Source organism: Vipera berus, assembly GCF_964194415.1.
Source record: "Vipera berus genome assembly, chromosome: 4".
Taxonomy (NCBI): Eukaryota; Metazoa; Chordata; class Lepidosauria; order Squamata; family Viperidae; genus Vipera; species Vipera berus.
The window spans coordinates 111,506,844-111,528,965 of record NC_138206.1 but is presented as its reverse complement, the minus strand read 5'-3'; the positions used below and the strand labels follow the sequence as shown (position 1 = coordinate 111,528,965).

Here is a 22,122-nt window from a genome sequence, read left to right as displayed (position 1 = left end):
CACAGTCACCAATACTATAAATCGGGGGGGGGGGGAGTATCCCACTTCAGAATGGAAAGGGAGGGGAGAATCTGTTTTGTTTTTTTAAAAAAAATGTTATGCGACATTTTCAGTACAATCCATTTGGCTTTAAGCATTTTTATTTTGAAACAAACAAACAAACAAGCTGTCACTAAGCAGCTATGCTAATTTTAATTCATATTTGATCTACCTGATTCTGATAAACAGTCACAGATGTGATGCACGTATATAAGAGGTGGGACTCAGGTTGCTCTGTCAAGGACACTGCCTCGATTTTCTTTATTCCCCCTCTGACAAGCCTGCACACCATAAAATCTGCTCTACCCGATTAATTAATTTTTAACCTTTGTGGTGCGTCTTTTACAAAGAAAAAAAGAATAGCCCTTTGACACCATACCATCTCTGATGAATGCAAAACCTCTCTTGTTTGCTTTGGGACAAACTGACTCTGTTGACTCTAAATTCACTCAAGAGAAGCATTTCGTTGAAGACAAGCCCTAGATCAGAGGCCCCCAACCTTTGGGGCACCAGGGACCGGTTCTGTGGAGAAAGGTTTTTCTGCGGACCCGAGGGAGCGTGGTTTTGTGTGCTGCCTGCATCCCGCGGATGAGGCTTTGCTTGTTTGTGCGGACCAGTTGCTGGCATGCCGCAGTCTGGTACAGGTTCAGGAACGGAGGCTGGGGGCCCCCCGACATAAATAATTGCCTTGATTCTAAACTTCAAAAAAAAAAAGAGTAAACTCTCCTTTGACTTGAACTTTACCCCAAGTGATAACATAGACATATGGCCAATTTTTTTGGAAGCAAGGGGGAAATGACTGTCCACTTGAGCTTGAACTACCTTGATGGTGTCCCATCAAACCATCAACAAGTGCATTTCAGGATCGGCCAATAAATTACCAACAGCAACAGCACTTATAACTGATATACCATTCCACAGTGCTTTGCAGAACAATCTGATTGGTTTACCGAGTCAGCATATTGCACCCAACAACCTGGATCCTCATTTTACCTACCTTGGAAGGATGGAAGTTTGACTCAACTTTGAGCGAGTCAGGATCAAACTCCTGGCAGTCAGCAGAATTAGCCTACAACACTGCATTCTAACCACTGTGCCACTACGGCTCTAATTACTAGAACTAATAATGGTGGGGGAGTGCCAAACCCCTAGGAAGCAAGGTGATGATAGAGTCTTCTTCAAGGCCTGCTAAACCATCTTGATGATCACATGAAAACCCAATGGAAAAACAAAATTTTCCACCTTGAAACACTGAAGTGTGTTCCCTGATTGAGTACATTTGAGTATATCGACCCAATACTTTTGAACTCAACTGGATTGATTCCTTGTCAGTTTTCTCCATATCAGTTCAAACTGGGGAAGATGACCATGTTGCCCAAGATGTCCTGATGAGTTCTTCCAATAACCTAAGCATTTAATTCTCAGTTAAATCACCTTTACATTTCTGCTTATTCTTTCTTGCTCGTGATTCCATAAAATCAAATATCCCAATAGCTTTGACCCCACCCTGAATCCTCTTTTTAGGTCCCCCTTGGATCCACCCAAACTGATATTGCAAAGGTCCTGGAAGAAGCTACTCATTTCACAGTGCAGAGACATCAAGGTTCTAAATTCTCATTCCAGCAATATCATGGATTCCCTCACCCAGGTCTTGGCCATCATAAAAAGAAAAAAAAATGTGGCTCCCACTGCAAAAAAAGATTGTTCAACCCAGTAAAAAAATGAGCCCATGAAAGCTTTTGATAACTAGGTGGGACGAGCTAGCATCATTACAATTCTACATTTCAATAACTAGCCCAAAATTTTACTGCTACAGATATGGCTTGGAATGTATCTAGTCAGCACTTCCCAGCTTTTGTGGTTTGGCAACCTGGCTGGGGGGGAGGGGAATTGGGCCACGTGAGTGGCAGCCCGGTGCATGCGCGCATGTGCACAGCTCAACTCGTGCAAGTGGTAGGCCAGCACCTACGCAGTTTGACTCACGCAAGCGGTGGCTCACCGCATGCATATGTGTGCACAGCTCAACTTGCACAAGCGGGGGGCTACCAAGCATGCAGCTCAGTTTGCATGAGCGGCAGGCCAGTTTGTGCACAATACAGCTTGACTTGTGTGAGTTGAGCTGCACGCGGGTGTGCACGCACACAAGCCCACTGGTTGCACAAGTTGAGCTGAATGCACACCAGCCCACCAGCCCGCTGCTTGCAGAGCCCGCTTCAAAATAGGCCAGAGCCAGAACCCAGTAGTGGGCCATGGAACCTTGATCTGGGTCACATTGTGTGTTTGGGTGTGTTTGTCTGTGTCTGTCTGTATCTGTGAAATGAAGGCTACTGACTCTACTAGCCACATTTTATGGTATTGTCTTTCCAAATAGACATGGCTGTTTGTAACAGTTCGTGAGCAAGATATAATAATAGAATAGAATAGAATAGAATAGAATAGAATAGAATAGAATAGAATAGAATAGAATAGAATAGAATAGAATAGAATAGAATAGAGTAGAGTAGAGTAGAGTAGAGTAGAGTAGAGTAGAGTAGAGTAGAGTAGAGTAGAATAGAATAGAATAGAATAGAATAGAATAGAATAGAATAGAATAGAATAGAATAGAATAGAATAGAATAGAATAGAATAGAATAGAATAGCAGAGTTGGAAGGGACCTTGGAAGTCTTCTAGTCCAACCCCCTGCTGAGGCATGAAACCCTATACCATTTCAGGCAAATGGTTGTCCACTCTCTTCTTAAAAATTTCCAGTGCTGGAGCATTCACAACTTTTGGAGGCAAGTCATTCCACTGATTAATTGTTCTAACTGTCAGGAAATTTCTTCTTGGTTCTAGGTTGCTTCTCTCCTTGATTAGTTTCCATCCATTGCTTCTTGTCCTGCCCTTAGGAGCTTTGGAGAATAGCTGGACTCTGTCTTTATGGCACCTCCTCCCCAAAACCTATCCATATTTTACGTGTACCTCCTTGTATGTTTTTGTGGATATCCCTGCCAGTTTCATCTGTATATTTTTTTTTTATTTTTATTTATTTTAATTCCATTTATATCCCGCCCTTCTCCGAAGACTCAGGGCGGCTTACAAGCTTAGCTGTATAAATTACAGATATACAAAACCAAACTTAACTGACTAGAAAAATCACAGATTTCCCTTGACCTCCCTGGATTATAGCCAAGCATTTATTGCAATGGATCCATAACAAAATGACAAAAACAACGGGGGAAATTGTCAGTGTTGCTTTGATTCTTGACGAAGAAATGTGCATAGATTCTAACCATTATGCCTTGAACAATGAAGCATTAATATTTTCATTACAATGACTTGGGTGTGGATCCCTACAATAAGCCCAAGACTGAATGTAGTGAGCCCATCCAATTCTCACCATTCTTTTGATTGTCTGAAATCTTTCCCATCAGAGAGTTTTCAGTCCAAAAAGTTATTGTTTTCCAGGGAATTGGAAGGGGAAAAAAAGTGATAGATATAAGCTCAAAAGTTTTTATTCTTCCCAAAAGACGTGCTTCTTAAGTAAATGGATGTAGCGGGGTGTTTTATTTTGGTTTTTTTTCCCCTTCATTTTTCTTCCTGGAGTTTTCATTCAGACTTTTTTTTTTAATTTAAGTTGGCCTTAAAAGTCTATTATATTGCTAGTACAACCACTTTTCCTTTAAGACTACTTAATGCATCTCTGGAACAAGAGATATATCAATTTAGCTTAACTGGGACAACTTTACACAGGGGACAGTGATAAAAGAGATCCTTCCTTGAACATCTCAAACCTGTTATTCTGTCCTGGGAGAGCATCAAGACAAATATGTGAGACTCTTGCTATTTTATTGCTTTTGCCGCTTAGTCTGGATAGGTGATTCTGCTTACTGTCTCAAACGGAACATTACTGATCAAACAGTTGCAGAGAAACAGACATGTCCCAACAGACCCACCACAATGTGTTTCACAGCTCTGAAGACTCTTTCTCTCTCTGTTTTTCTCTGATCTCTCACTTCTGCTTTACCTGAGCCCTGCCTACCTGCTCAGAAGTTGGCTAATTCTCTCCTTTATCAAACTGGTGTTTTTTCTTCTACATTTGAACAATTCTCTGGACTCTTGGAGTCACAAACTGTTAGGAGGAAGTAGCAAATAGCTGGAGCTATGCTGGACCCATAACTTATCATCTTCTTCTCCTTTAGATATCAGTAGACAGGCATAAAGGGTGGGTGAAATTGAGTAAAACAAGGAAGGTTAGAATATTATCTGGATTATTGGAAGAAACCTAATTTAAAAGCCTTTGTTTTCAAATTGATTAGAGGTATTTAAGGAAGAGACCAAAAAAAAAGGCAAAGAGATGGATATTTCATTGGATATTACCCTTTTGTAGCATGGGGTGACCTTATCTAAACTCAGAAACTCCAGTGTTTGGGTCAGTACTTAGAGACCTCCACGGAACAGCATAAGCCAAATTGGGAAGTTGAAAGTCAACCCAGAAGACATTGGTAAACCACCCCTAGACTAACACCAAGAACCTGTATGGTTATGTCCATGAAGTCACCTGAGATCAAGTCAACAGAAACCATGGATCAAGAATCAGCATTCCCATAAAGAATTTATGGGTTATGTTTATCATCCTTACATAGGATAGTCAAGAAGGACCTTGGACCAACTTTCATTCCTTAGGTGAACTGTTCAAGAGAAGGATAATCTTTTTTTCCTTCTTTTGACTCCAGATGAGATTACCTTTTGCCAAGAGAGAGAGAGAGAGAGAGAGAGAGAGAGAGAGAGAGAGAGAGAGAGAGAGAGAGAGAGAGAGAGAGAGAGAGAGAGAGAGAGAGAGAGAGAGAGAGAGAGAGATATTGAAAACTGATAATTAAAAAAGGAAGATGTTTCACTATTTCTGGCAGACTTGATAAATCAAGACTCTTCCTATTTCAGAAATGTGGGAAAGTTGCTCGGTATTCCAAGTGAGCTTTGGATACTAGTTATCCTGGTCAAGAGTACAAATTGCTTTAAATAAATAGATATGTCAGATACCTACGTCAGATAACTGATGTTCTTGTTTCATTTTGCATCATTCATTCATTCATTCATTCATTTTTCTAGGGCCATCCACCTCAAGTACATGACTCTGGACAGCCAGCCATACTTAAAAATGGAATAAAAACAATATAACAAAACTATAAACAGCAGCCAAGTAACAGCAACAATTACACTGTCAAATCAATGCTTCTTCCTTATTCTCTGCCACTTTCCTGAAAATATTTTTTTTTCCTCAAAGAAATGTAGTCAACCTCTATAAAGTTCACCTTATCGGGAAAATGGGTGGAATACAAATTTAATCACTAAATAAAAAATAAAACCACTTTTTTCCCCCTGAGCCATCTTAACACACACAAGAAACTAGATTCTCCCTATTTGATGCCATCACGATAACTTTTGTTACTGATCCTGTTGACAGTCATAATCAAATTGTTGACTTTCCCTTTTCATCTCTGATCTACTACTAAAATCAGGCCCATGATTTAATTCAGCATCTTCTCAATTTAAGTAGAGAGGCATCTCTCTCTCTCTCTCTCTCACACACACACACACACACAGAGAGAGAGAGAGAGAGAGAGAGAGAGAGAGAGAGAGAGAGAGAGAGAGAGAGAGAGAGAGAGAGAGAGAGAGAGAGAGAGGAACGGAGACGGGGGAGGGAGACCACCTATGCTTACTTCTTGGAGCTTTCCAATTTCAAAATGGGACAACTCGCTCTGGCCAACTCGCCATGGCCAATTTGCTGTGGGACAACTTGCTGCAGGGCAATTTAACAATTCAATTTAATCATTTAAAATAAATAAAAAATATTTTAAATTTTGTCATTCACACTTCATTTTGTCCCTGTTGTTGCATCCCTTCTTTAATGATTCTATTCCACCATTTCTTTGATATTAGTGTAACTCTTGTTCCATGGCGAGTTGTCCTGCAGGAGTTGGGCATGGCAAGTTGACCATGGCAAGTTGGCTGTGGTTAGTTGGGCGAGGCTAGTTGGCTATGGCGAATTGTCATAGACCCTTATGTTGCTTAGATATTCTCCTGCCTGGTTTCTATTTGAGTATCTTCTTGAGTCACCACCAGACCTATCTCCTCCTGCACCCACAGAACTCACATGATCTACAACCTAGTTTTAAGGGGGTGAGACAACAGGAGGCAAAAAGGGACCCAGAATTAGGGGGAAAGGATAGCATAAAAATATTATGTGATCTGAGAACTTCCTCTTCTGACTTTTCCGCTGTCCCTTAATTTCCTTATTTCACCCAACATTGATATGTATCCCTTCTCCCTCCGAGAGCTCTGGATAGTCAGCCTTCCTGACTTAGGTTACAAGTAATATAACAATTAGCATATAGTAACAATCACAACATAGCCAATATGCCATTCATCATATCTCAAATCTGTTTTGTAATCCATAACATATCTAGATTAAAGCTACTTTAATTTAAACCAATACACCAGCTTGATTCTTCAAAAAGTTTCAACTCTGTTGCAGATTGCAAGCATAAACATATTTTCTTCTTCAGTACAAACAATTTTAACAGTCAAATATCTTATTTATGTGCAGAATATTTCTGTTGTTGTCACTGTTACCTTATTACCATTTTATTAGTTTGGGATTCTGCTTTTTTTTCCATTTCCACTGAATTTTAAGACTTTGATGCTCCCTCTCTTCCATCCAAATAATTCCCGAACTACAATTTACATCTGTATTACAGTACTTTACCCTGACACAGAAATGAAGTTAATTAGTTTCTATGACGACCTGGTGCATAAAAAGGACCAGAGGTTGCTTCACGTAAGTACATACAGAGCATCTTGGTATTCAGAGAGCCGAGCAGATCAGCATTAAAGAAAAATAATATGAATTTGTTTCACTATGACAGAAAGAGACTTTAGCCAGATGACAGTATTCATTAGAGCACATATTTGTCAGAGAACAGATGAATTCCAACTTACTTTGATATTTCTTTTGGCAAGAGGTAATTTTCAAAACACTGCTAGGTAACCGTGTTCAGATACTAACACACGCTGTTTTCAAACTTCAATTAAATTTACAAAGCCATCCTCCCCCTTTTCAAAGGCGAAAGCCATACAATGCCATAGATACAGGTGAGAGCATCCATGCATGTGTTCAGGTAGTCCTTGACCTACGACCTCAATTGGGCCCCAATTTTCTATGGCTAAGCAAGACATTTGTTGAGTTTTGCCCCATTTTTTGACCTTTCTTGCTAAGTGTTCTTAAGTGAAACATTGCAGTTGTTGAGTTAGTCACATGGGTTTTTACGTGAATCTGGCTCCCCCATTGGCTTTGCTTGTCAGAAGGTCGTGAAAGGACACTGCAATCGTCATAAATATGAATCGGTTGCCAAGTATCTGAATTTTGACCATGTGACCGTGGGGTTGCTGCAACAGTGGCAAGTGTGAAAAACGGCCATCCGTTGCTTTTTTCCATGTCACTAAATGAACTGTTGTAACTTGAGGTCTACCTGTACAGCATTGATAAAGAAGAGATATGTACAAACACACAGGCACATCATGATATCCCTGCCCTTGTCCAGTGGTCTATACTGGAAAATTGGTTCTACGGTGTCAGATCAATGAGGGCAGAGGGAGAAGCTACATGGAATGAGACCAATGCTGGAAAACACAGAGATTTTGCACAGAGATTTTGCACCAGGTAGACCAACAAAGATGATGAGGGGACTGGAGGCTAAAACATATAAAGAACGGTTGCTGGAATTAGGTATGTCTAGTTTCATGAAGAGAAGGATGAGGGGTGAACATGATAGCAGTGTTCCAATATCTCAGGGGCTGCCACAAAGAAGAGGGAGTCAAGCTATTCTCCAAATCACCTCAAGGCAAGATAAGAAGCAACGGATGGAAACTAACCAAAGAGAGAAGCAACCTAGAACTAAGGAGAAATTTCCTGACAGTGAGGACAACTAACCAGTGGAACAATTTGCCTCCAAAAGTTGTGAATGCTCCAACACTGGAAGTTTTAAGAAGAGATTGGAGAACCATTTGTCTGAAATGGTATAGGGTTTCCTGCCTAAGCAGGGGGTTGGACTAGATGACCTCCAAGATCCCTTCCAACTCTCTTCTCTATTCTATTCTATTCTATTCTGTTCTGTTCTGTTCTGTTCTGTTCTATTCTATTCTATTCTGTTCTGTTCTGTTCTGTTCTGTTCTGTTCTGTTCTGTTCTGTTCTGTTCTGTTCTGTTCTGTTCTGTTCTGTTCTGTTCTGTTCCATTCCATTCCTCCATTCCATATGTTCTATTCTATTCTATTCTATTCTATTCTATTCTATTCTATTCTATTCTATTCTATTCTATTCTATTCTATTCTATTCTATTCTATTCTATTCTATTCTATTCTATTCTATTCTATTCTATTCTATTCTATTCTATTCTATTCTATTCTATTCCATTCCTCCATTCCATATGTTCTATTCTATTCTATTCTATTCTATTCTATTCTATTCTATTCTATTCTATTCTATTCTATTCTATTCTATTCTATTCTATTCCATTCCATTCCATTCCATTCCACTCCACTCCACTCCACTCCACTCCACTCCACTCCACTCCATTCATCTCCAATCTTTGAAATTAAAACATGCCCCAAACTAACCCAATGTTGATGCATGGCATCAGGATGCTTTGCAAATTCTCTCCATTTCCTGTTTCTCTTCCATTTGGGACTCTGTTGCATCTCCACTGAAAACTGAGTGGATTCTTCTTGTTTTGTTTCAGCTCCTTCATGGACCTCCCATGCAGCTAACACAGGCAAGTGACAGGCAGATTTTGAAGAGGAAGTCAGATTTAGCCATTTTGGGGGCCCTATGAGACTATGTCTCATAAGCATTGTAACACTGACTAAAGCAGTCTCAAAAAAAAAACACCCCGCCGCCCCCGTTAATTATCATAGAAAGCCATAAAGTCCCACCCTGAATGGAAATCTATGGTTGCAAAAAGATTTGAATTCTTTATCTGCAGAAAATTCACACTGCTGGGATCTGCACACATCCTACACCAATGCAGGATGACCTTCTAGGGTCTTGGGAAGAACTCAATGCATATGAAGGCCAACAACAGCTAAAGAACTGGAAAATTGACTAGACGTTGTTCACATGAGACCTGTCTCTCTTTTAACAATATTTTCTTTCTTCCACATTTTTTTTTCATCCTATATTCCTTTCTCCCAACGTGGTTTGTTTTAAGACATGATAAGCTCTTTGAATTTCTAATCCTGAACTAACCCAAAGTAAATAGAAACAATTATATACAGTAATATGTATAATATATGCCCTGCATGTAAATAAATATGGTACCACAAGCATTTAGTAGAAATGTTTCAAAAATCATAGCAAGAAGCTAATGTGGACTTAAGAAATACAGGTAGTCCTCAAATTATGTCCAGAATAGGAACCATGCAGTCATTAAGTGAGTGACGCCCAATTTTATGGCTTTTTTTTTCAAGGTCGATAAGCTTCCTCCCTTGGCTTTGCTTGTCAGAAGCAAATGACAAGGTTTGTAAATGACAACCGTGTGTCCTCAGGGTGCTGTAATTGTCATAAATACATGCCAGTTGCCAAATGCCCAAATTTTGATCACATAACCATGGGGACGCTGTAATGGTCATAAGTGTGAGGACCACTTCGTAAATCACTTTTCTCAGCATCATCCTAACTTCAGTCCTGTTGAGAACTACCTATACTTTTTAAACAATGCACTGTTTAGTTTTGTTTTATGGAATGTAATATGATTTCCTAACCTTTAAACAAATGGCAAAACACCACAAATACTATGCATTTGTGCCAGCATCCCAAGAATAGTAATAATAATAATAACAACAATAATCCCTTAACAGCCAAAGCCCTAGGGTTTGGGAACTCCACTTAAGTTTACCCCTTTTTTGTGTGAGAGACTTTGTTCTTCCACTTTGCTCATTAGAAGAGAATTTGTGTAAACTTCTCCGTTCCACAACTTACTAATAGGATTGCTAGTAATTATTACAGTGAAATGAATTCAGCACAAAGTATTAGATCTGTTTAAACAAGTTAAAAATAAACCTTGATTAAATGTGCTTTTTAAAGAAACTGCTCATTAGGGCTTCAGGGCCTTCCAATAAATTGGTGTTTCATTAACATCAAAGAATGAATCAAGTTTAAACTCACACAAATTATTTCTTTTTTAAAAAAAGCAACAGCTTTAAACAGAATAACCTGGATTATAACAACAACAACAACTGCAAGAACCAGATATGGCATAGGCATTATTTAGACTTGCAAACAAATGGCAGAGAAGCTTCAAAAAGAAATGTTCATAGAGGCACATCATTTTTTTAAAAAAAAAGGAGAAAGGAGAACCAGTTTGTAGTCAGTTGCAACGCCAAGGTGCAAAACCTTTGAACAATTTAAGATACGATGCCGCTTCCCAGATATATGGATTAATTCTGTCCTCTTGTCCATATGTTGCTTCACTTTTAGGGAGGAATAAAATATTAGAATATTAGAATTAGAATATTATAATAGAATAGAGCTGGAAGGGACCTTGGAGGTCTTCTAGTCCACCCCCAGCTCTATTCTATTATAATATTCTAATTCTAATATTCTAATATTTTATTCCTCCCTAAAAGTGAAGCAACATATGGACAAGAGGACAGAATTAATCCATATATCTGGGAAGCGGCATCGTATCTTAAATTGTTCAAAGGTTTTGCACCTCGGCGTTGCAACTGACTACAAACTGGTTCTCCTTTCTCCTTTTTTTTTAAAAAAAATGATGTGCCTTTATGAACATTTCTTTTTGAAGCTTCTCTGCCATTTGTTTGCAAGTCTGCTCAGGCAGGAGAACCTATACCATCTCAGACAGGTGAATGTCTAGTTTCTTCTTAAAAATCTCCAGTGATGGAGCACCCATGATTTCTGGGGGCAAACTATTCCACTGGTTGATTGCCCTCACTGTCAGGAAGTTTCTCCTTAATTCCAGGTTGCTTGTCTCTTTGATCAGTTTCCAACCATTGTTTCTCAACCTTCCTTCTGGTGCTCTGGTGAACAACATGTCACCCTCTTCTTTGTGGCAGCCCCTCAGATACTGGAACACTGCTATCATGTCTCCCCTATTTCTTCTTTTCTTTAGACTAGCCAAACCCAAGTCCCGTAGCTGTTCTTCGTATGTTCTAGTCTCCAGGCCTTGGATTATCTTAGTTGCTCTTCTCTGAATTTTTTTTTTCCAAACTCTCAACATCTTTTTTGTGACATAGTGACCCAAATTGCCTGCAGTATTCCAGGTGTGGTCTTACTAGGGATTTGTAAAGCGGTACTAGTACTTCACATGATCTTGATTCTATGCCTCTGTTTATACAACCCAGAATTGTATTAGCATTTTCGGCTGCTGCTGCACACTGCTGGCTCAGTGGAGTCCACTAGGACTCCAAGGTCCCTCTCACAGTTCATGTTTTTGAGCCAGGTCTTGCCCAATCTGTACTTGTACCTTTGATTTTTCCTGCCTAAATGTAAAACTTTGCCTTTCTCCACATTGAAAGTCATTTTGTTGGACGGGACCCATTGTTCAAGTTTGTCAAGATCTTTTTGGATCCTGAGTGTGTCTTCTGGGGCGTTGGCTACTCCTGTCAGTTTGGTGTTAGGGTAAGCAATATAAATGTCATCCCTTTTTCTATCACTACAGGTAGTCCTTGACATAAGACCCCAATTCAGCCCCAAATCTCCATGGCTAAGCAAGATGCTTGTTAGGTGGAGTTCTGCCCCATTTTACCACCTTTTTTGCCATGGTTATTCGGTGAATCACTGCAGTTATTAAGTTAGTTGTTAAGTGCATCTGGCTTCCTCGTTGAACTTTGCTTTTCAGAAGGTCACAAAAGGGGATCACATGGCCCCAGGATGCTGCAACCGTCATAAGTACATGTCAGTTGACAAGCATCTAAATTTGGATCGCATGATCATAGGGATGCTGCAACAGTTGTAAGTGTGAAAAAATGATCGCAAGTCAACTCTTTTCAGCGGTGTTGTAGCTTTGAATGGTCACTAAGCCAATGTTTGTAAGTTGAGCACTGCCTGTACTTCTGTGAAGAATCGGTGGATCAACATTTTTTATTTTATTTTATTTTAATCCCATTTATATCCCGCCCTTCTCCGAAGACTCAGGGCGGCTTACAATTTAAAGCACAAACCAATGTGCTTAGCAATAGCCTTCATTCTATGTATATGCCTGCTTATTAGGGCTTTCGCCCCCCCCCAGCAGCATTATTACAAAGTCAGCTTATTGCCCCCAACAATCTGGGTCCTCGCTTTACCTACCTCGGAAGGATGGAAGGCTGAGTCAACCTTGAGCCTGGTGGGACTCGAACCTGCACTAATTGCAGGCAGCTGGTGTTACTTAAGGAGGCATTAGCCCACTGCGCCACCAAGGCTCATGACCAGAATCATGACCAGAATCCAACTACTAGCAACCTTTTCTACTTTCTCAAAGGGGCTTCCACCCACAGATATGTGTCTACTACAATTAATGTATGCAGCTTAGAACCTAGGTGATATATATACTGTATTACCAAACAATATTATATTAGTAGGATATACTCTGTGCAATGCCTTCGTACCAGTATATCCTGTTTTGAGATTACTTTGAATGGAAAGTGTATGATACACACACACACGTTTCATAAAAAGACTGCATACAGAAGAGTTGCATCTGCTAAATTTGTAATTTAATAAAGCAGATTGAATTCATTATGTGTTTGAAAAGAATGATGAATTTGGGGGGAAAAAAGTTGAAGAGAACCTACGGCTATTAGCAATGAAATCCGACATGATTGTCTCCTGATTTTTATATTGGTACACTTGCTAGTTACTCTGCAGGAAAGAAAGGGAAAAACAACCCCAGTTATATTCAAGTCCTCTTTAAATAGAGCCAGACCCTTTAAGTAATTAATGTCCCTTAATTAAATGCTCCAAGCCATGGAGAATGAAGTCTTTACAAAATCTCTGCTTCTGGTGAAAAAGCCACAAAGAAACATTTATTTTTTTGTTCAAGCATTTTTGTGTGTCTGTTTTGCACAGTTTTTTAAAGTTTAACCTCTGTGGATCAATGTGCTTTCTTAAAAGACTTTAATAAATTAAAGTGCAGAAGCTTTTTTTTTTTTCACCAGGCAGAAAAAGCTGATGAGACAGGTTTAGTTTAATCTCAGGCAATAGAAGTCATTAACCATTCTCTCGAGGATTAAAATATAGCTTGCCCTTTTCTTCTTTCACTTATCATTAGCATCACTTTAATCTCCTCGCATTTCACACTGCTATTTTAATCATTACTTACTGCCTTTTGACAACTGCAGAACATGCTTTTTTCTCATTGAGGCAATATCCTGGTTTTAGCTGACAAATGTAGGACATAATGTAAAAATATCAAAGTGACATCTCTTGAAACACACCTTCATCATAAAAAAACCCCTCAAAAGTTACAATATTCCTTTGTCTTTCTGACGCTACTCTTGAAACCGTTGCTTGAAACATTTATCTAAAAAGTTTGTTTTAAATAATACAATAGTTATAGGGTACCGTATATATTATGTCTAGGATAGTAGATTGGGGATGTGAGGATGCCAACACATACAACAAGCAAGGTAAGGTTTTTATGTCTCCTTAAACTGTGTAATCATAAACTTGAAAAGTATTCACTTTTTGGAAAAAGCTTCCTTTGCAGCCTAAAAAACCTAAAGGAGCTATAATGAAATGCAAATTTGAAAAGCTACTTAGTACTACTAGGCATTAGAACAACAGCCCATAAACTGCCTTCCATTTTGGCCTAGCAAAAATATTGCTTTATTCTGTATTAGTAAAGTTACAAAAAGTCACAAAATCTAACCATGACAAAAAAGGAAATTATGCATAGAAGAGTGGATATTTTTCTGTATTAATATTATGAATGACTGTTCTGGAGATGAATTAATAAAACAAGAACCTCAAGAAAAACTTATTTATGCTTCCATTGCATGGCATTAATTTAATCTCAGTCCATTTTGAGATTAAATCCTTGGCTTTGTAGAATCTTGGCCCTGGTGAAACAATGGAACCCCAGAGAGAATGGAATGAAATATACTGTATTTGTCTACCTGTTTTGATGAAAACGTGAATTTTTGTAGAACAGCACAATTCTTCACCGCTTTTAACCTAAAGCTTGGGTTGCTGAGTTTTGCCTTCAAAACATCTGAAAGACTACAAGTGTGCCCACTTCTGCTTTAACATTTAGAGTCCGGTGTACAACTACACACACTTTCTAAAGTGCACAGCTACAATGGAGTTAGAGCCACTTTAAAAACTTCAAGGGACTTACAATAAAATAAAAATTCTTGCAAAGCATGTAAAATATCAGCTTCTTGACTCAAGAGTAAACAAAAATATTTAGCAACCCAAAACTTTATATTCTTTTTTTTTTCAGCCATTTGTAAGATTTGGCCTCGAGCCTTTTAATCTAGTCCATCTGTAATGATCTCATAGTACTTTCAACCATTATTTAATTCTTAGGAAAAAAAATATGTTTCACTGTATGTTTTAACAATAAAACCCCTTCTTAAGCTTCACAAAGCAGAACAATTCATTATTTGATCTCTCTCCAGGTTCAAAGTCTGTCTTACTGCCATACTTCAAAGAAGTCTGTAATCAAAGACAAACAGCTGTGAAAACAATCTTTTATTACTTTATTATCATTTAGTATATATCTTTGGGATAAACCAATGAAAATGCTACACAAATAACATGTACTTTTCCCTCCAAATAGTTATGACTATAAATAGATTCAGCAACCTTTCTCTGAAGTCTAAAGCCAAGCTGATGACTTCTCAGCCTACCACTCACAAACCTTCAATTCTGCCTTTTCCTGATAGATTTTCAGAATTGTGGCACCTGAATGTAAATGCATACTGCATTGTGCAAATGCCCAATCTATTTTCACAAATAACTCAAATGCATTCGTTCTGGTTTCCAAGTACTGCAGCGTGTAAGTGACGTATCCTCAAATAAGGAGGAGTTTGTACTGTACTAAAGAGTTACAGAAAATGTATTCTTTTTCACCCAGCACAATTCTTGAAATACTTTTTTGGTCTTGTTAGGTAGAAGTGAGCACAGCAAAACATAAAGGTAACTTCTTTCTTGAACATAATGTAACATGGTGCTAACTGTTTTTCTAAGAAAAGAAAAGAAGAGATTGGACAACCATTTGTCTGAAATGGTAAAGAGTTTCCTGCTTGAGAACGGGGTTGGACTAGAAGACCTCCAAGCTCCCTTATTCTGTCATTCTACAATTACTTTTCACAATTTAATACTTCACTGATAGGTGTAATGTTTGCCCATCTATCGTGGTTAAATGAGATAAATAGAAGCAATCCCAGAATTTTTTCCCCACTAAAGGAGGTACTATAAACCTTGGCACTGGGGCTTAATTTGAAAAAAGCACAGATAACGTTCTACCTCTCATTGGGATGAATTTTCATCAAGGAAGAGGCAGGGAACACCCTTATCAGTTAATTCCTAAGCAAACAAAGAGATGTCAACATCTCACCATATTGGTTTCTAGTCTAAATCTGTGTCTATTGAAAAGGTATATATATATATATATATATATATATATATATATATATATATATATATATATATATATATATATATATATATATATATATATATATATATATATATATATATATATATATATATATATATATATATGTATATGTATATGTATATATATGTATATATATGTATATATATGTATATATATATATAAATTTGGTCATTCGGGTTTTTTCCCACGTAGAATTGAAGGTGTAAGAGCAACGTTTCGACGAAATCTCATCCGTCATCCTCAGGCTGGTGGCTTCAGCTTCGTTCTTCTGGACACTTCTCCCAGAAGAACGAAGCTGAAGCCACCAGCCTGAGGATGACGGATGAGATTTCGTTGAAACGTTGCTCTTACACCTTCAATTCTACGTGGGAAAAAAACCCCTCATGATAAGTTTTATTTAGCATGACTTTGTCCCTGTATGTGTAAGATAGAACTTGGTTCTTGGATGCCTGATTTTGCAACTGCTTTTAGTGCTGCCTGTTGGTAGGCACCCATGTGGTATCTTCTTCCTTGTGCTGTCCAAGATCTTCATGAAACTGCTGAGTTATCTCATCTGGATCGATAGGCTGAAGATAACCCACTATGAGTAAATTCCTAGGTAACATTTGGCAATTTGTTTTTTTTATGCAGTTTCACATTGTCCGTATAGAGGAAATGGGTTGACATTGCGATTCTTTCTGATGTTTGACAGTTATCGCCTGGCTTGTTCAGTAGTTGACAGAGGACTCAGTGCAATGACAACCAGAAGTGGAGATAGTTAGCTTTCTTGAAAGAATTCTCTCTTGATATTAACCTCTCCTAATCTATCACCAGGGACGCGGTGGCTCAGTGGGTTAGGACGCTGAGCTTGTCGATCAGATGGTCAGCAGTTTGGTGGGTCGAATCCCGAGTGCCGCATAACAGAGTGAGCGCCTGTTACTCGTCCCAGCTTCTGCCAACCTAGCAGTTCGAAAGCACGTAAAAATGCAAGTAGAAAAATAGGGACCACTCCGGTGGGACGGTAACAGCGTTCCGTGCGCCTTTGGCGTCTAGTCATGCCGGCCACATAACCACGGAGACGTCCTCGGACAAGCGCTGGCTCTTCGGCTTTGAAACGGAGATGAACACCGGCCCCTAGAGTCGGAAACAACTAGCACGCATGTGCGGGGGAACCTTTACCTTTACCTTTAATCTATCACCATTGACCAGTAATTATGCCTTCCATTGTGCCATTAAGTCTTCGCACAAAGCTCCTGGTGTGTCTGTTGATTCCTGTTACAGTATTTCTAGGCACTTGATTACCCAATCATGGGTCAGGGGGTTTAATGCCTTCTTCTCATCAATTCAAACTATATTCAAGTTGGTCTTCCTTCTCTGCTGTTTTCCAAAATCATCTTGTTACTTAGGAGTTGAACTTTTGATTCTTTGCTGTTTGGGTGGTTTCCTTTTGTGCTCAGGGGAAAAAGCTTGTTTTCAACTAGTCCTTGACTTACAACAGTTCATTTAGTGACCATTCAAAATTACAACAGCACTGGAAAAAGTGGCTTATGACCATTTTCACACATACAACTGTTGCAGCATCCCCATGGTCATGTGATCACAATCCAGCGGCTTGGCAACTGACTCACATTTATAAGGGTTGCAGTGTCCCAGGGTCATGTGATCCCCTTTTGCAATCTTCTGACAAAGCAAAGTCAATGGGGAAGCCAGATTCACTTAACAACCGTGTTATTAATTTAACAACTGCAGGGATTCACTTACCAACAGTGGCAAGAAAAGTCATAAAATGGGGTGAAACTCAATTAACAAATTTCCCACTTAGCAACATAAGTTTTGGGCTCAATTGGGATTGTAAGTTGAGGACTACTTGTACTGTTGGACTGCATCAGCTACCACAGACATGTCAAACACAAGGCCCGGGGGCCAGATCCGGCCCGCGAAGTGGTTTCATGTGGCCCGTGAAGCCATCCTGGAAACAGTGAGGGAACGGCCCCCACTGCCTTGGCCCTGGCCCAGAGACCCTCCTCCTGCCAGAGACCCTCAGATCTGTCCCACTCCTGCCCAGGCCCCCATAGGCACCCTTGATGCAAACGATGTAGAGCTGGCCATGCCCACCCAGTAGGCCATACGCACTCTAGCCACGCCCACCCAGTAGGCCATATGCACTCTGGCCACGCCCACCCAGTAGGCCACGCCCACCCAGTAGGCCATGCCCACCCTGGCCATACCCACCCGGCCCCCTGAAGGCAACCACAATGCTCACCCCTGAGCTACCACAACCGGTTAGCAAATTGAAAGCTGTTAGTAAGCAAGTAATTGGTATAAACTGGGCTGTCCCTTTTGCTGGATGGGTCATTATGCAGCTGAGGAAAAGTAAACTTCAGAATGAAACTAAGTTGGCTCTAGATGCTAAGAACAAAAGGTGCTTCTTCAGAAACATTCAAAATCAAAAGAAAAGAATCTGTATACAACTTGCTTAATGAAGCCCACCTGGTGCTAACAGGTAACAAAGAAAAGGCAGAACTAAGCAACTTGTATTTTGGCTTAATCTTTTCTGAAAAGAGAACATATGTTCCACCGGGGGCAAAGAAGGATGCAAGTTGGCAGCAAAATAGTCATTGAGTATATATTTAGTCTAAGTAGACTCAAATATCCAAGTTTCATGAAAGAATTTTTTGATGGACTTCTTTGACAGAACCTTTTACAAAGCCTGGAAAAATGAAGGAAGACTAAAGAAGTGCAAAGTTGTTCCTATCTTCAGAAAGATAGAACAAGATAACGAGGGATCATCTCTACTCATCTGTCTGAAGTTGGCATATGGTAAATTCTAGGATAGATGCTACAGAGATTGACCCCCAAACCTTAAAAACATGTCCAAGCCAGCACGGGTGTGCCAAGAACAAGCTTTGCCATTCCCTCCAAGTTCATTTTTTGACAGAAGAGCTTCAGATAATGCTATCTATGTAACCTAGCTTGATTTTCACAAAGCATTTGAGGAAACACCCTATGGTGTTTCGATTAGCAAACTCATTAAGTGGGGAATGGATGGCATTAATAATTAAGTGGATACAAGTTTGGGTTAAAAAAAACCTATTTAAGGACTTCAACAAGTATTTATGAAACTGAAGTATTAAGTAATGTAATACAAAGTTTAATTATGGGGCCTCTAGCCTTCAACATTTTTATTAATAAAAAGTAGGAAGAATGCCTGCAAATGTCCCAAAACTGGGTGGAAAAGCTAATTTCTTAGAGTACATAGATAAAACTCAAAATTAACTTGATAAGCTGTAGAAATGGGCAGAGAATACATCATATTATATAAAAAACCCTCCCTTTTTATGACCCTGTAATCCATTAATTTGGGGTAGAGTGGGGGCAATTGGATGAAGCTGAACATTTACTGGCCAGATACCCTTCCTGACACCACATGGAGTTCACAGCAGATATTATTTCTTTGTGCCCAGAAGAGAAACATCTGCCGCTTCCTAGTATTGATCTCTCAACCTTCCATGTGGGCGGCAACTGTCTTCCATGCTAGCTACCACACCACTCTTTCACCGTGTTCTAAAATAAAGTTAGAAGAAAAAAAAACAAAAGCAACTGAAAGGTTTTTTTAAAAAAAATGTTTAACTTATTGAAAGTTGTTAGAACAGGAACATGGAGAATATAAGATGAAGTTAAGAGAACAATTGATTGCAGAGGGACTTGGTTTACAATGGGTTTTATAAAGGTAAAGGTAAGGGTTCACCCATACATTCCTCCTTAAAATGCTTTTATCTCCATAGGTTCATAATCACTACCCAACCAATAAGGTGTAAGTAAGGTAAAGGTAAAGGTTCCCCCGCACACGCGTGCTAGTCGTTTCCGACTCTAGGGGCCGGTGCTCATCTCCGTTTCCAAGCCGAAGAGCCAGCACTTGTCCGAGGACGTCTCCGTGGTCATGTGGCCGGCATGACTAGACGCCAAAGGCGCACGGAACGCTGTTACCTTCCCACCGTAGTGGTTCCTATTTTTCTACTTGCATTTTTACGTGCTTTCGAACTGCTAGTTTGGCAGAAGCTGGGACGAGTAACAGGCGCTCACTCTGCTACACGGCACTCAGGATTCAACCCACCAAACTGCCGACCTTCTGATCGACAAGCTCAGCATCCTAACCCACTGAGCCACCGTGTCCCTTATAATGGGTTTTATATGCACAATTAAAAGACCATGTAAGGCAACTAATAGGACATTTGAAATTCAGAAGCGGAAAACAGAATGTGAAGGTGAACAAATGATGAATACATAATTGTTGAAAGGTATAAACTTTCACCGAAATTTGAAATGGAAGAAGAACAAGTGAAAGACTATATCAGTGGTGGTGAACCTATGGCACGCATGCTAGAGGTGGCACTTAGAGTCCTCTCTATGGGTTCGCGTGCCATCACCCCAGCCCTGTGTCCCCCTGCAGCCCCCTCCTCACCAGTAGCCCCCCCCAGAGGAGAGTTGCCCCCGTGTGCAGCCTGCACGGAGCAGCACAGCCAAGGACATGGGGCCAGGCAGTGGGGACAAGACTCCACCCTCGTGCCCCATCGCGTGCAGATGATTTGTGGGGTGCAGGCAGAGGGCGTGGCTGCCATGGCACTGCTGAGCTGCTGAGCGATCTGCGGCACACCATGGAGGTGGTGGGTGGCCCTGCGGGCAGACAGGGTGGATGGGGCAAAGGGCAGGGTGGAGGCAGTTTGGGGGCACTTGGTATCTAAAAGTTTCACCATCACTGGACTATATGATAAACTTTGGACATAATATTTTGATGGAAGAATGGGAAAATATATGGTTAAAAGGACTGAAATTTACTTAAAAAGAGTTTTTTTAATAGAATGAAGTACCATGCTAAGGGACACGGTGGCTCAGTGGGTTAGGATGCTGAGCTTGTCGATCAGAAGGTCAGCAGTTTGGTGGGTTGAATCCTGAATGCCACATAGCAGAGTGAGCGCCTGTTACTCGTCCCAGCTTCTGCCAACCTAGCAGTTCGAAAGCACGTAAAAATGCAAGTAGAAAAATAGGGACCACTACGGTGGGACGGTAACAGCGTTCCGTGCGCCTTTGGCGTCTAGTCATGCCGGCCACATAACCACGGAGACGTCCTCGGACAAGCGCTGGCTCTTCGGCTTTGAAATGGAGATGAGCACCGGCCCCTAGAGTCGGAAACGACTAGCACGCATGTGCGGGGGAACCTTTACCTTTACCTTTTTATCATGTTACAGGACTCTAGAAAACCTACCTAGAATGCATAAACGGACATCAAAGTTATGTTGGGAATGTGGGAAGGGTCATTTTATCATGCTTGATGGAATTGTAAAAAAAAAAAGCCAGAAATTTGAAGATCAGAATGCAACCAAAAATGAAACATGTTTGTTTGTTTGTTTGTTTGTTTGTTGCTGAGATTAACAGACAGGCAATTAGAAAAGAGTTATGGAAGATTATTCTTATACATGATTACTGCTGTGAGACTATTATATGCACGAAAAATGGAAAGATTCTGACATTCTCAGAAGCACTGTAGAACAGGGGTGTCAAACTTGCAACATCGTCACCCCCCTGTTCTACGGTGATTCTGAGAATGCATCATAGCCAAACCACGTCCACCCCATTGCCAGCAATGGCAAAAAGCTGGTTTTGCTATGATGCATCCAGCCCGCAGGCCGGCAGTTTGACACCCCTGCTGTAGAAGATCAGGGCGGTGGTTGATGAAGATGATAGAAGCAGCAGAGGCAGCAAAATTAACTCGTTTCATTAGAGAAAGATAAACAACTACATTTATCAGTGACTGGAAACCCTTTATGGACTTTTTGTGGTGAGAAAAAGAGAGAGAAAATGAACTTGTGATTTTTGCATTTGAAGTTTAGAAAAGGGTAGCTTATAGAAAGAAGGAGATGATTATGTAACCTGCTGGTTTAGCTTGGTGGAGGTTGGTGGTTTTCTTGCAGACGTTTCATTACCAGACTAAGTAATGTTATCAATACATTTATTATATTATTTGCACACCACTCCTATCCAGGTAAACATGATTATACAACCACTGTCAAAAAGGAAGAGGTTTGTTCATAATACTTTCTTTCTTTTTCTATTTTGTTTTCTCAACTGTTCACTATTCTTCCTTACTTTCTTTACCGATACTCTTTGTATGGTTTTTATCAGTGGTGGGATTCAAATATGTGAACAACCGGTTCTCTGTGTGGATGCCACTTCCGGAAGTCCGTTCTGGGCCTGGTTCAACAAAAAAATTAGCTACGGGTTCTGCCGAAGTGATGCAAATTGGCTGAATCCCACCACGGGTTTTTATCCTGTTAAAATTTTCTTCAATAAAAACTATATTGAAAGGAAGAATGGAACCTATTATCTGAAGAAGTGGGAAACTTTCCTTCAGGAGCCTCAAGTGAAGGCTATCAGCCATCTATCGAAGATTT

At 40.0% G+C, this 22,122-nt stretch overlaps 1 protein-coding gene across 2 annotated transcripts in view; it reads right to left on the bottom strand.

The window, feature by feature from the left end:
* The window catches only part of DACH1 (dachshund family transcription factor 1), a 362,459-nt gene that overhangs the window by 263,529 nt on the left and 76,808 nt on the right, over positions 1-22,122 (bottom strand). The window lies entirely within an intron of this gene.